The sequence below is a fragment of the Schistocerca nitens genome, chromosome 9, assembly GCF_023898315.1.
Source record: "Schistocerca nitens isolate TAMUIC-IGC-003100 chromosome 9, iqSchNite1.1, whole genome shotgun sequence".
Taxonomy (NCBI): domain Eukaryota; kingdom Metazoa; phylum Arthropoda; class Insecta; order Orthoptera; family Acrididae; genus Schistocerca; species Schistocerca nitens.
Window position 1 is genome coordinate 167,500,853 of NC_064622.1, and position 15,621 is coordinate 167,516,473.

Consider the following 15,621-nt stretch of genomic DNA (forward strand, 5'->3'; position numbering starts at 1 on the left):
TCATTACCATCAGAAGGGATTGATTTCCTTCACTGAATAAGCCCGCTGCTAAATATGATGCCAATTCAACGAGTTTTAGTCCGGAGTGAAAGTGTTAGGAGCTGACAAACTGCCTATTGGCTTCTGTCTCGGGTTCTTCGGCCGACGTTCATCTAATGATTTTTCTGACGTTTCGCCAGCACGAGTGGCTGGCATTGTCAAAGCTTCACCCTCCATTGCCGGTGGCAATGGAGGGTGAAGCTTTGACAATGCCAGCCACTCGTGCTGGCGAAACGTCAGAAAAATCATTAGATGAACGTCGGCCGAAGAACCCGAGACAGAAGCCAATAGGCAGTTTGTCAACAAGTGGCCACGAAAGCCTCAACAATTTTGTGTTAGGAGCTAATCGCCAAATAGCGGAATTAAAACTTTCATTTGCATTTTGTGTGTGACCACCTAAACATCTCTCCAGTAATTCATCCCTTGATAAATCTTCATATATTCGAAGAATTTCCTTCTGTACGTCGGGGAGCAATGGAGTAGCGTGCGGTTCATGTTCCATTCCAAGGGCTGTTCATTTCTGCCACTCGTACCAGCTGTTTTCTGACCCTGGGCAATACTCATGTCGAGGATTTTCATCCATGGATATCATAAAACAGTATGTCGCTATAATTGCTTTTTTCATGCCTTGCACACTATCTACATTCCTGGAAATTGAAATAAGAACACCGTGAATTCATTGTCACAGGAAGGGGAAACTTTATTGACACATTCCTGGGGTCAGATGCATCACATGATCACACTGAGAGAACCACAGGCACATAGACACAGGCAACAGAGCATGCACAATGTCGGCACTAGTACAGTGTATATCCACCTTTCGCAGCAATGCAGGCTGCTATTCTCCCATGGAGACGATCGTAGAGATGCTGGATGTAGTCCTGTGGAACGGCTTGCCATTCCATTTCCACCTGGCGCCTCAGTTGGACCAGCGTTCGTGCCGGACGTGCAGACCGCGTGAGACGACGCTTCATCCAGTCCCAAACATGCTCAATGGGGGACAGATCCGGAGATCTTGCTGGCCAGGGTAGTTGACTTACACCTTCTAGAGCACGTTGGGTGGCACGGGATACATGCGGACGTGCATTGTCCTGTTGGAACAGCAAGTTCCCTTGCCAGTCTAGGAATGGTAGAACGATGGGTTCGATGACGGTTTGGATGTACCGTGCACTATTCAGTGTCCCCTCGATAATCACCAGTGGTGTACGGCCAGTGTAGGAGATCGCTCCCCACACCATGATGGCGGGTGTTGGCCCTGTGTGCCTCGGTCGTATGCAGTCCTGATTGTGGCGCTCACCTGCACGGCGCCAAACACGCATACGACCATCATTGGCACCAAGGCAGAAGCGACTCTCATCACTGAAGACGACACGTCTCCATTCGTCCCTCCATTCACGCCTGTCGCGACACTACTGGAGGCGGGCTGCACGATGTTGGGGCGTGAGCGGAAGACGGCCTAACGGTGTGCGGGACCGTAGCCCAGCTTCCTGGAGACGGTTGCGAATGGTCCTCGCCGATACCCCAGGAGCAACAGTGTCCCTAATTTGCTGGGAAGTGGCGGTGCGGTCCCCTACGGCACTGCGTAGGATCCTACGGTCTTGGCGTGCATCCGTGCGTCGCTGCGGTCCGGTCCCAGGTCGACGGGCACGTGCACCTTCCGCCGACCACTGGCGACAACATCGATGTACTGTGGAGACCTCACGCCCCACGTGTTGAGCAATTCGGCGGTACGTCCACCCGGCCTCCCGCATGCCCACTATACGCCCTCGCTCAAAGTCCGTCAACTGCACATACGGTTCACGTCCACGCTGTCGCGGCATGCTACCAGTGTTAAAGACTGCGATGGAGCTCCGTATGCCACGGCAAACTGGCTGACACTGACGGCGGCGGTGCACAAATGCTGCGCAGCTAGCGCCATTCGACGGCCAACACCGCGGTTCCTGGTGTGTCCGCTGTGCCGTGCGTGTGATCATTGCTTGTACAGCCCTCTCGCAGTGTCCGGAGCAAGTATGGTGGGTCTGACACACCGGTGTCAATGTGTTCTTTTTTCCATTTCCAGGAGTGTATATATCTTCGAATCGCTAGTTCATAATAAGTGCTGAGCTTTTTCACTAATGGCTCTGTCAGTTTGCCTTTTCAACTAAGCTTTTTATTTTTTTGAATGTTTGGGAGTCCCCATTCTCTTCTGGACGAGACCTATCTGCGCTCGAGCTTGTACCCGATGTTCACTCGGTTCTATGGTAATGCTTTGAATTTGGACAGCATATTCTTGGATAGTTAAGCTAACGATTTACGCAATAAAAGAAATCGGATGTTTTGAACCTCCTAATGTGATTTCCCCTCTTAAAACACTTCGACACACGGGCCTTACTTTCCTACTTTAACATTGAGCGTCCCGAGTCACTTTGCTGCTGACCGCTCAGAAAGGATGAGACTTGGGCGTGAGGTGTGTGGTGCCTCAACGCGGTAAACATGACCGCAGCGCTCTCCAGCGGCAGTTGTCGGCTGTATCTGGCTCGCAAATCACATTGTTTACGAAATGGACGGGCTTAAAATTTCCATGTTACCTCTGTCGAAACGCACATTTCCCCTCCCCTGCCCGTATGCTAGTCGTGTTGTTATGTCTGTAGTATACATAAATCATTTCCCTGAACAAACAAGAAATTACCATATCGAGTCAGAAAGGACATCGGCTTATAAAAGTTCCATTACACGTAGTGCAATACAGATTTACAAACGTCCTCCACGTAAGATAAAAATTATTAAATAATTCTCACTTTTTAGTAAAACAGTACGGTCATTCTTACTTGATCACTGTCCTTATTCAGTAATGGAAGCTTTAAAACATGTGAAATACGAAACTTGAAGCAAGAAAGTGCAAAATATCTTGCTTCGAGTAATTCAAGCTGTCTTGTAGATAAAGCCAATCGAACGAATTCACTCCTCAGAATGAGCACACTTATATTCCGTAATATAGAACGTTATTAATTACAAAATATCAGAGTCTACTAGAGAGTGCGAAGGTTACACTCCGTTCGTCATAAGAATGAAGCTGATGTAAACACAAACGCGATGATTGGTCGGCAGCCGTAGCTCTCGTACACTGGTGTTGTTCCGCTCTTGGAAGCAGCTCCAACATATGTGTTAGATATTTTACTACTATGTCATTGTAAATGAAGCTTTAAGACATTCTGATGTATTAACAGTCATCAGCGTGTTTCTTAATCATACTGTAGCTACGTAATTTTTATTTAAAAAATAGCGTACAGTCAAAAAAATGGTTCCAATGGCTCTGAGCACTTTGGGACTTACCATCTGAAGTCATCAGTCCCCTAGAACTTAGAACTACTTAAACCTAACTAACCTAAGGACATCACACACATCCATGCCCGAGGCAGGATTCGAACCTGCGACCGTAGCGGTCGCGCGGTTCCAGACTGAAGCGCCTAGAACCGCTTGGCCCCACCGGCCGGCAGCGTACAGTCACAGTCTCTGTAAACGCTAGTTGTGCTCTGGTTGTCTCGCTCTTCATGAAGATGGATGACACTGCTTCCTCATCCGTAATGAAACACGCGCCCAGAACACCGTCAATGGCGTAAAACAAGCTGTTAAGGTTTTTCACAAGATTACAGAGAAGAATCAGGAAACAGTATGTATTTAAAAAAAAGGCGGCATAAATTAGTTATATGCCTGGTGTAGTTAGTAACGGTGTAGGTAGATAACGGTGTATGGTGATGGGCGGCAGTCCGAAACTCGTTGGTAATTCTTGTTTTGTTTGAGTACCTAAATCATTTAAATATGAAATTAATCAACACACAGTAATTAACTCATACGTAGCCATCATTTTTCAAGCAAAATGCACGTGTTATAGTTTGTAATTACATATCGCACGCACAATTCTGGATTTCATTGCAAATACACATTCTTAATCATCGATATTTCATAAAAGATTGTTAAAGGTTGCTCAAGTTAAGGAAACTCTAAACATTCTGCGTGGTGTCTGTTTGTTCTATGTCGTGTCTCCCTACCACTTACGCGCAACGACGCTCTGAGCGTGTTTTTTAGGGAATTGACTAGTTTGAACCTGCGACCCGTTGCTGGTAAGGAGACGCCAGACCACACATGACATGTAGAATTCAGAAGAGTTCAGTGAGACTAGCGATGATATAACCAAATACTTAATGATTTCAGCGTCAGCTCCACTGCACTCCCTGTAAAAGAATCTTAATACTAACTAAATTTAGTGAAAGGGGTTCAAGGCTTTCCTATTTTTAGTTAGCTAGTAAAATAACGTCGAAAAAGCAGTTAAGTTTACCATTGGAAATTTTATTCTACTCACAAAACATCGTTTATAAATTGCACTGTTGATAAAAGGAAATGTTTTAATACAGGATGGTAAAAACCAACTGCGTTCAACAAAAATGTGAACGAATATTCCCTGAATGGGTTTCCAAGTTCTACAATGGATCGAAGGATGACCTATGCCACATCACATCTATAATCTAGGTTTAAATTAAGTTTCACAAAAGAGAAAACTATCAAAATGGTCTACAGTGACCCTCAATTATCTTTAGTTACTTATCTAACTTGTCGTAAATTACAGTGGCTGATGTGGCTTCTCAATAATTATATAACAGAAAAATCATCACGTTTCGGAGTTTTACTTCAAGTGGCAAATGTGAACACCATGAGCTTTAATTGACGATCGACACTAGTATTACGCACAAAGGGGATGTAACAGATGAGACATCTGCAGTTATGAGTGAAGCCTTATGCGCTCAAAAATGCGGCATCGCGTGCGTTCATTACCTTGTCGGTGTTCGTCAGGGGGCGGCGGACAGCACAGCTCCGCTCACCTCGCTGTCTCGGAAGCAACTCTTTCCTAACTTCTCCTTACTACAATTTACCGAAGTTGGTTTAAAAAAACTATCTGGCTGTGTTTTCATCTGACCAATCAGGGTCTCAATATCAACCTTAAGCTCCGCCTACAAAAATTCTGTCCATCCAATGAGAAACGTTATACTTTTCGTGGTGGGGCAATGTTTTTAAAGTTTGCAACGTAACAGAGACGCGAAAAAGTCTCACGCTAAAACTTGCAGCTGGTGTGGTCCTTTTAGCGTTATTGTAATATCTATACTGTTCTTGTGGAGGGCTCTATCTTTGAACATGGGCTGGGGGTGGTCCTGACGTAACAGGGACGCGAAAAAGTCACACGCTAAAAACTTGCGGGTGGTGTAGCCCTTTTTGTGTTATCGTAAGAGATTGCCCATGGTCTATGGGTAGCGTCTTTGATTCATAATCAAAACGTCTTTGGTCCCGGGTTCGATCCCCGCCACTGCCTAAATTTTGATAAATAATCGGCATTGGCGGCGAAGACTTCCGGCATAAGAAGTCAGCCTCATTCTGCCAACGGCCTTGTCAAAGAGGGCGGAGGAGCGGATAGAGGTTCAGGGCACTCTCTCGTCCTACGGGTGGGAAATTGCCCCTAAAGGCGGAAGAATCAGCAATGATCAACAACATAAGGATGCAGAAGGCAATGGAAACCACTGCATTAAAGACACATAACATGTATTCACAGGACATGTGGCCTGAAAAGCGTGTTTTGCTACAGCCGATTTATCTGTTTTTCCTAATCGGCAAAGACTTCTGTGTTCTTTTAGCTGTGTATTTACGCTTCTTTTTGTTGTTCCAATATAAACTTTTCCACATGTACACGGAATTTTATATACGCCACTGGCTGATAGAGGAGCGCGTTTATCTTTTACAGACCGGAGAACATGACAAATTTTCTTCGTTGGTCTAAAAACAGATAAATCGGCTGTAGCAGAACACGCTTTTCAGTCAGGAAATCATCAAGTGAGGTTTTCCGAAACAAAAATTTTATCTACGATGACGAACTATTACCCACGGCTTTGTAGAGAAGCAATTGAAATATATAAACATAGGGATAATTTTAATCGTAAAGAAGAGACCATGAAACTTAGTGATATTTGGACAGTAGCACTACAGAATTGCTAGACAGTTTTATCCAAGACGAGATTACGATCGATAGTTAAGTTTTATCTCTGACAAAGATTATCTCTGCATATCACGTGTAACTCTGGTCACGCCCACTTTTTACGATATATAAGTCGCTCTCAGACGTCCGACCCATCAGTCGGCAAGACTCACCGGAGGAGAAACACCCCTCTGAAGATGTCCAGCGCAGCTCTGGACGAAACGTTAGGAGCTGAAGAGGTTCATGGACCACGACCTTACATCCCGGAAGGTTCACCAGAAGATATGTCATCCGGTCGTGAAAGCCTTCATACTATGATTCTTGTGTTAGTCTGTGGTATTCCATTTGCTCACTCGTTACTCGTATTACTTTGGTTAATATAATGTCACGATTTATTTGGAGCTATGTGACATACTACTGGATTTGCTTATCATGTCAGGGTTTTCATGGAAGGTGTTGGATTTGCCTGACACCTTACATATCACCACCCTTCGAACTTAATTTTTGTACTGAAGTTAGGCAATGATTGAATCATTGTCTAAGTTAGTCAAAAATTATTTCTTTATCTAAGTTTTGTTGCCTACTGGTCAGCCACATTATTCTGGTTCTATGCTAGTTTGTATTACTAATTTATATTTTTATATTCTTCCAAATTATTCTCAAAAATGACAAGAGAAGAATATTTTATGCTATTATTAATTTTTAATTATTTTCTTTATTTAAGTGTGAAGTTTGTTTTTTAAGAAGTTTGTTATCGAAAGTGACGAGTCTTTCACATCGATTTTCTTAGAAATATATTTTTATAAGTGTAGTAATTAAGTAAAATCTATTCCTAACACATTTTCTAAATGTCATGTACAAGTAAAATGTTTTTGTTTCTAGACACTCATTTCAACATTGTTACACTAAAAAATAAGAATTATTTCCAAGAATTGCTTTGACAAAGAAATATACATACACAAGTATTGAGATATTATTGTAACAAATGGTACAAATGTTAAAAAAAAGGGAAAACATCCAACAAGATAATTTATTATTCTTTGTTTTTATAAGACGAAAATAAGTAAAATATAGTTATTCCTTTATTTTTATGAGGAGAAAATAAGTGGCATGCAGTTTTAGTGTTTATTATGCCTTACTTTTGTTGTTTATATACTGTCCATTTCAGAACTAATGACTTATTTTTATCGATAGTCTATTTTTTACTTAAGTCCATAGTCAATGACTGTTATTTTGTAGTTTATTAGCTGTCTGGTGTGCTTAACTTATTTATTTTTTCACACGTTTCTTTTGCACAATTCCTACATCACATAATTTGATTTCCCACATTCACACAATCCTATGAATATTTAAGCATGAGGTTGGCGAATGTTTTTGCATGAAGGTAGTGGACTTGAGTGAGATGGCTGTGGGCAAGTATTTGATGTAAAGCTTCGTTCGTCATTCCTTGTTGGCTTTGCAAGTGTGTGTTGCTGTTGTGGAGGTCCCATAATGGAATGGAGCTGTGAGTGCAGAATCTCGTGGTTTACTGGCTTTGTATGCGTGAAAGTCATCGTTATGTGTCGCTGAAAGCGGTCGTTTTTCGTTGCAATACTTCGCAGATGACTAGTTTACAATAGGATAGGGATTTGAGAAGGTATGTCGTCTATTCTTCACCCATCTTCTTTCCCAATTTTGCGAATCTTCAACTTCTGTTCTTCCTGCTTTTTCTCTACTTCTTACTTGATTCTTGGTTCTTCTCTGGGCAGGATATGGAAATATTTATTGATAACTAGTCGCTTTGAAGTTCTCCTCCTAGTAACAGTTTGATAAATGGTTTGGACATGTCACTTCTACTTTGTGGACGTTTTCTTCAGTTTCGTGCATCAGCGTGCTGTTTAATAGCGGTAGTGTGACTTTTACACTTTTTTTTATTTTTGCCGGTGGTGGCTTGCCCAAGGGGTCTTCTCGTCGGGACGTTTTTTGCTCCGCTGAGTGGGGGCGCTCGGAGACCCTTCTGGCGTTCCCCATTCGGCGTTAGGCGTCCCTTCGCGTCTCTGCAGGGCTCCGCTGAGTGGGGTTCCGCCTAGCGGTCAAATTTATTGCCCACTTCAGTTACAAGGGCCTTCTGTTGGTCTTGCTGTCCTTTCCCTTATCTCCACACTTCTGCCTTGTAGGAATCATGTCTTGCTAATTAAGTCCTTTTCTTTCTTGATACTTCTCGCATTGCAACTAGTGGGTCGTTGCATCTCGTCCTTGCTGGAGTTTTTACAATGGTTCTTACAAAAAGTTTTACTTATAATCATCTAACATGTCTAGTACCTACATTATTTTGCGCCTTTTTAAAAGCTTTACAAATTTCGGCACCTTTTCCATGTTACAATTCTAAGATATTTTGAATCTTAACTTCTACAAAAATCCTCAAATTTGTTTTATTTTTATTTTTTGTGTAGTGTCGTGGTGTATAGTATTTTAGTATTTCATGCTGGTAGACTATCAACACTTTATCCCTTCACCTTAATCTATGGTACTTTTGGTGTTATATTTGTTTTTGTTTTTATTGAAACTACTTTCTTTTTCCCACCTTCCTCTCTCTTCATTCTTCTTTCTCCTGACGATCTTATCTGCAACATAATCTTGAAGTATTGTGCTGATTATTTACCAGTAATAAAATTAATCTTCAAATTTGTACTGAAAGTGTTTAATACTGCCAGTTTTAGGTACAAATACCTCTGATTTATCTCGTAAAATACCCTCTAATTCTCTTTTAATGTGTTCCAAAATACCTTGAACTTCTTGCAATTTTTCGTCGATTTCTTTATGAACTTCTAACATGAGTTGAGGCAATTCCCCCTTTTGTGCATACCATTCTAATTCTTCATCCTATTTATCTCGTGTCATTCTTAATTGTTTGTTTATTACTGGTATTTCTTCTAATTTTAGCTTTTGCTCAAAGAGAAGTGTGACATTCCCGAATGTTACGCTACCTTTCCCCATATCTATTATCGCTCGCCTCTCATTTAAAAAACCTGCACCTATAATCAAATCTACAGTTAGTTTAGGTATAATCACGAAGTTGGCTTCGATCTTTTGACCTTGGCACGAAAGAGTTAACCTTGTTTGTCTTGTAACTTCCGCAGCATTGTTTCTAATAGGACCTCTTACTTTAATCTTATGTGTTTTCAGAACTGGCAATTCCTCATTGGCGTTACACTGCATGAATAAATTTTCTGAGATCGCAGTCAGTTCACTTCCGCTATCAATTACAATATTGACTGGGATATGCTTTACCATGGCCTTTACAATTTGTTGAATTTGAAAGGGTTGGTCCTGTGCTTCTTCTTCTTGCATCAACGAATCCTCCACTGAATCATTCATGAGTCTTTTTAGGAATTTCCCTTGTGAATTCGAACTTTCTGTAGGATAAGCTTCGACTGCTACTTCTCTCTCTTTTATTTCCTCTTCTCTATTTCTTCCTTCATTTACGCTTTCTTCAACATCCTCTACTTTTTCCTCATCCTCATCTATCTTCTCCTTCTACGTCGCTACTTCCACATAATCGCATCTAAATGCTCTAATTATCGCTTCATAACTTCCTTCATTATATACGTTGGGTTGTGTGCCCACTCGTAACTTATTTTCAACTTCTGTCGACTGCACATTACCCTCATTGAATTCACTTTCCCTGGTTTCCATCTCAAATAGCTCTGCAATACTCATTACTTCGTCCTTTCCTCCTACATTCGTTGTGCATGCCTCTGGTAATTCATCTTCGTCGTCAGTATTCTCCCAATTAATTTCGTCCCAACACGATATTGTTATTTTCTTGTCTTCGTTTTCATCTGGTCCCTGCGGATTTGTTTTTTCCTTCTTCTCTTCTCGTGATAAGGTATTTACTTCTCTGTTCAAGGTGCTGCAATTGTCCTGGGTCGGTGCGTCATTCTCTTTGGCATGGGCGCTTAGCTATCAATTCGAACGTTTATCGGGGTTTGGTGGTCTTACCTCCACCTCTTCTATATGCATTCTGTTTTCTTGTTCAACTTGTTGATAGTGGTTTCTTTGTTGATAATTTGTCGGTCTATTGGTTTTCCAGTATCCATTCCGGTTGTCGTTATTCCCTCTGTAATAGTTGTTGCCGTTCCTGGGTGAATTATAATAGTTATTGCCATATTCTCTTCTAAATCCATAACCGGTTCTTTGTTGAAATCTATTGTCATTTCTTGGTGCGAAGTTATCACATGGTTCGTAATTATCGTTTCTTGGTACTGTGTCTTGTGGATTCCACTGCTTTTTGCTTTCGTTTTCACGTGCGGTTCGTCTTTTTCTTGCGTCATCTTCCGAAAATATGAACTCTAGTCCCCTTAGAATACCTTTAAATGCTTCGACGTCATTGCCTCCGCGACCTACTAATGATTGCTGGTATTTCAATGGTAGCTTCATCGCGCATAATTTAATCAACTCTCCGTCACTGTATGGTACACCTAACCATTGATTTTTCTTTGCCATTAATTCGAAAAATTTCACGGGACTCTTCTCTCCTGAATTTTCAAAATATGGGTGCTGTAATAATTCGTACTTCACTCTGTTCTGTGCTTCGCTGGACCAATATCGTGAGAGAAACTTCTCTCTGAAATCTTCGTACGATCGGCATGTCGCTGCAACATTCTGCATGGTTTCTGTGACTGTTCCTGACATGTGTGCACATATAAAGTCTAATTTGTGTGCTAGTGTCCAGTGTTCTGGCAATCCTACTCGGAATTGATCAATAAAAGTTCGTGGATGTAATGAGTTTCCTTCTCGAAAGTGTTGAAATTTTCTGACTGTGAGGAAATGATCGTTGTCGTACTTCGTCATAGTTCCATATGAAATTCGCGATTCTTCGTCACTTTTGTTTCTGATCCTTTCTCCCGTCGTTCTTTCTGGTTGTGGTAGATCCATTGGATATTGTCCACTGTAACTTTCGCGTAACCGCGCTGCAGGCTGTCTGATTTCACGTATGTTACTTTCCGCCTGTGATTGGAATTGAAAATGCATGATATCTTCGTCAATTGCTTGTTTTTCCGGTGCTGTTGCAGATACGGATGTGGTTGCAGACTCTGTGCTTGTTCGATTCTGTTCACTACGCTCTTCAATGTTTTGCAACAACTCTGTTCGCAATTTCTGAAACTGTCGCTTCGTTTGCGCTTCTATTTTGACTATGCGGTTATCATATCTTTTCAGCGCTGCTTTTGTAATACGTTTGTGTAACACACTGTTTTCAACAATTTCACGCGCTGTACCTGCTGCTTGTCTAGTAATTACCTTTATCTGTTTCTCTAGTTTCTTGACTTCTTCCTGGGTGTTGTTACGTAATGTTTTGATCTCGTCCTGAATGTCATTACGCAATGTTTGTACGTCCTCTTGTACCTTGTCAATGTCTGTTCCCAATTGATTGTAACCTGTTATTAAGTTTCCTATCACTTCTCGAGATTCTTTTGCCTCGTCTTCAATATGACTTAGGTGTAACTGAATTTTTTTGTTTTGTTCTTTAATCTCACGTATTTGTCTCGTGGTTTCTGCAATTTGTTTCGTCATTTCTGCATTCTGAATTTTAATTTGGTTCGCAATTTCTTTATTTTGTCTTGTCATGGTTTCCGTCATTAATTGTAATAATTCTGCCAGATTGGTGAGTCCTATTGCGTTTTCTTCCGATATCCTACGCTCTGTGTTTTCTCCCAAGTGTTGGTTTGCAACCGATTGCATCGAACTGTGCTGTGACACGTTTCTGCTCGAATTCATTGTACTCTGTGGTGAGGGAGCTCTGATTACTTGTACTATAGGTTCTACGTATTCAAGACGCAAGTTAGAATCCTCATCGACTGTCTCTCTACTTTCCTGCTCCTCTGTCATATGCTGACTTACGTTTTCTATGCCTTGACGTACATTATCCTCGTTATGGTGCGTTATATGTCCTATTTCTCGCGATACTGCATCGTCTGTTGTACTGTCCTCTATTCTCTGTCCATTTTCATGCTGGGTCTCTAACTCAATTCGGTCACGGTCTCGACCTGCCATTGCTAATCTTTCCGAATCCATTATTTTCTGTTTTAAAAGCAATTCACGCGCCCTAGTTCGAGTCCACATGCGCTCATACGATCTCATGCGTTTTATAAACTTTTTGTTCACATGACTTGACACTACCAAGACTGACAATCCATTCACTTACTTGTTGGGTCAGAACCAACTTGTCAACGATGTATCCGCCACCTGTGCACTTGCATTGGAGAGAAAACTTAATTCTAACAATATTAAAATTCATAACTTACTTATGCTATTCTCTGCCAGACTTTCTTACTATCTATCGCTGCAGCTACTGTTTTCGAGTATTTAAAACTTTAGGAAAAAATTTTTTACTACTAAAATTTTTCAACAGGATATTTTTCTGACCTAGTTAGGCATGTGGTCGACCTTCAATCATGGTATTTTACCATTCTGGCAGGGTCGCCATTTTCTAAACATTCTGCATGGTGTCTGTTTGTTCTATATCATGTCTCCCTACCACTTTCGCGCAACAATGCTCTGAGCGTGTTTTTTAGGGAATTGTCTAGTTTGAACCTGCGACCTGTTGCTGGTAAGGAGACGCCAGACCACACATGACATGTAGAATTCAGAAGAGTTCAGTGAGACTAGCGATGATATAACCAAATACTTAATGATTTCAGCGTCAGCTCCACTGCACTCCCTGTAAAAGAATCTTAATACTAACTAAATTTAGTGAAAGGGGTTCAAGGCTTTCCTATTTTTAGTTAGCTAGTAAAATAACGTCGAAAAAGCAGTTAAGTTTACCATTGGAAATTTTATTCTACTCACAAAACATCGTTTATAAATTGCACTGTTGATAAAAGGAAATGTTTTAATACAGGATGGTAAAAACCAACTGCGTTCAACAAAAATGTGAACGAATATTCCCTGAATGGGTTTCAAAGTTCTACAATGGATCGAAGGATGACCTATGCCATATCACATCTATAATCTAGGTTTAAATTAAGTTTCACAAAAGAGAAAACTATCAAAATGGTCTACAGTGACCCTCAATTATCTTTAGTTACTTATCTAACTTGTCGTAAATTACAGTGGCTGATGTGGCTTCTCAATAATTATATAACAGAAAAATCATCACGTTTCGGAGTTTTACTTCAAGTGGCAAATGTGAACACCATGAGCTTTAATTGACGATCGACACTAGTATTACGCACAAAGGGGATGTAACAGATGAGACATCTGCAGTTATGAGTGAAGCCTTATGCGCTCAAAAATGCGCATCGCGTGCGTTCATTACCTTGTCGGTGTTCGTCAGGGGGCGGCGGACAGCACAGCTCCGTTCACCTCGCTGTCTCGGAAGCAACTCTTTCCTAACTTCTCCTTACTACAATTTACCGAAGTTGGTTTAAAAAAACTATCTGGCTGTGTTTTCATCTAACCAATCAGGGTCTCAATGTCAACCTTAAGCTCCGCCTACAGAAATTCTGTCTATCCGATGAGAAACGTTATACTTTTCGTGGTGGGGCAATGTTTTTAAAGTTTGCAACGTAACAGAGACGCGAAAAAGTCTCACGCTAAAACTTGCAGCTGGTGTGGTCCTTTTAGCGTTATCGTAAGATCTATATTGTTCTTGTGGAGGGCTCTATCTTTGAACATGGGCTGGGGGTGGTCCTAACGTAACAGGGACGCGAAAAAGTCTCACGCTAAAAACTTGCGGGTGGTGTAGCCCTTTTTGTGTTATCGTAAGATCTATACTGTTCTTCTGGAGGGCTCCAGCTTTTAACATGGGCTGGGGGGTGGTCCTAACGTAACAGAGACGCGAAAAAGTCTCACGCTAAAACTTGCGGGTGGTGTGGTCCTAGCAGTTAGCTGGCGACGTGGGTGTCCGTCCGTCCCTTATCGTAGGGCCTTCCAGCTTAACACGGTTCTTCTCTCGGCTTCTGTTCTCGTTTCTCCCCTCGGAACTGCGTCTGTCCCACGGTGGGAAGGTATGACATGCATTTACTCATTCTTGTGTTAGTCTGTGGTATTCTGTTTGCTCACTCGTTACTCGTATTACTTTGGTTAGTATAATGTCACGATTTATTTGGAGCTATGTGACATACAACTGGATTTGCTTATCATGTCAGGGTTTTCATGGAAGGTGTTTGATTTGCCTGACACCTTACAAAACATTACACAATTAAATGTTTTAGAGAAAAATGAAAACTCTGATACTCTTTGTTTGAATATGCCCATTGTTTTGTAAGACAGATGTGGTCTCACATGACCCAGAGTGATAAGCGACATAGAAATATGGGAAGCAATTTTAATGGCGTTGAGTACACTATACAAATACTGCATTTTTACACTTGTCTCCTTAACAGTGGGGTATAAACCCAGTGGAATTGGTGTGGAGCTCACTTAAGGCATTTGTCGGGGCAAATAGCAGGACATTTATGCTGCCAAACATACTGGAACTTTCACATGAAGCTTTGTGACACGTCACTGCCGAACGATGGTGAAATGCAGAACAACACGTTATAAAAGAGGAGGAGGAGGAAATGTGGACTTTTTGGTGGCTTGGGATTCTGTTACTGATCGCCTCGTTATCAGAGTAGCAGTACTGAAATGTATTTCTCGGAGTCCGATATGAGAGGAGTTCAGAGATTACCCGACGACTAACTGTAATACTTTCAATGGCTTCAATATTTAACTACATGGTGAAATCCCAGTAGTGCGCTTTTACGCCACACATAGCTGATGCAGAAAAATTACTCTTGTTAAAGTCAGGAATTTTCATCACTCTTCTTTTTAATTATAATATTACGTCATCTAAGATCAAGAGCATGTTATATATTCCGCCCAGTCACCTATGAAGGGTATCGCCTGAGTTTTGACACATATTATTTCCTTTTTTTTAGAAATTAAATAACATTCAAAGCTGAACTGTTCTCTGCTCGTCTCTTTTTACGTCTTTACCACAACTGTTCACATCATTGCAAGTTAGGCGGGTCACTTGCCTGGCCAGTGCTGTCCAAGTTAAATGCGCCGGTAAAGCTGTTGCCACGTATCATCGCTGAGTCGAAGTACGCGTAACGCACAGCATAAAACGTATCTTCATTATCATACTTGACTGTACTCGAGACAGCTTGGCTTCCGCTGCATGTGAAACGAAATCCAATGACGTTCCAGCAAACGCGGAAGAATACATAGTGTAATGTTTACATGAGGTTTATTCTTATGATGAACGGAGTATAGTAAGCAAATACTTGGATCTAACTAGACACGAACTAGCAACACGCGATTCATTCCCTCACAATTCTCAGTCTCTACTGATTACGCTACACCAACCACAAATAACACAAGCCTATACATTGCATCTTTCCAGCTCCTGAATGTTGGTTGGTTGATTTGGGGGAAGGGGCCAAACAGCGAGGTCATCAATCCCATCGGATTAGGAAAGTATGGGGAAGGAGTTCGGCCCTGCCCTCCAACTCCTCAGAGTTTTAATCGTATATGTTTTATTAACTAACTTTTAATTCAACAAACTGTACAAAGGACAATGCATTTTTGATGAATCCACGATGTGGCCTTGCCTTGAA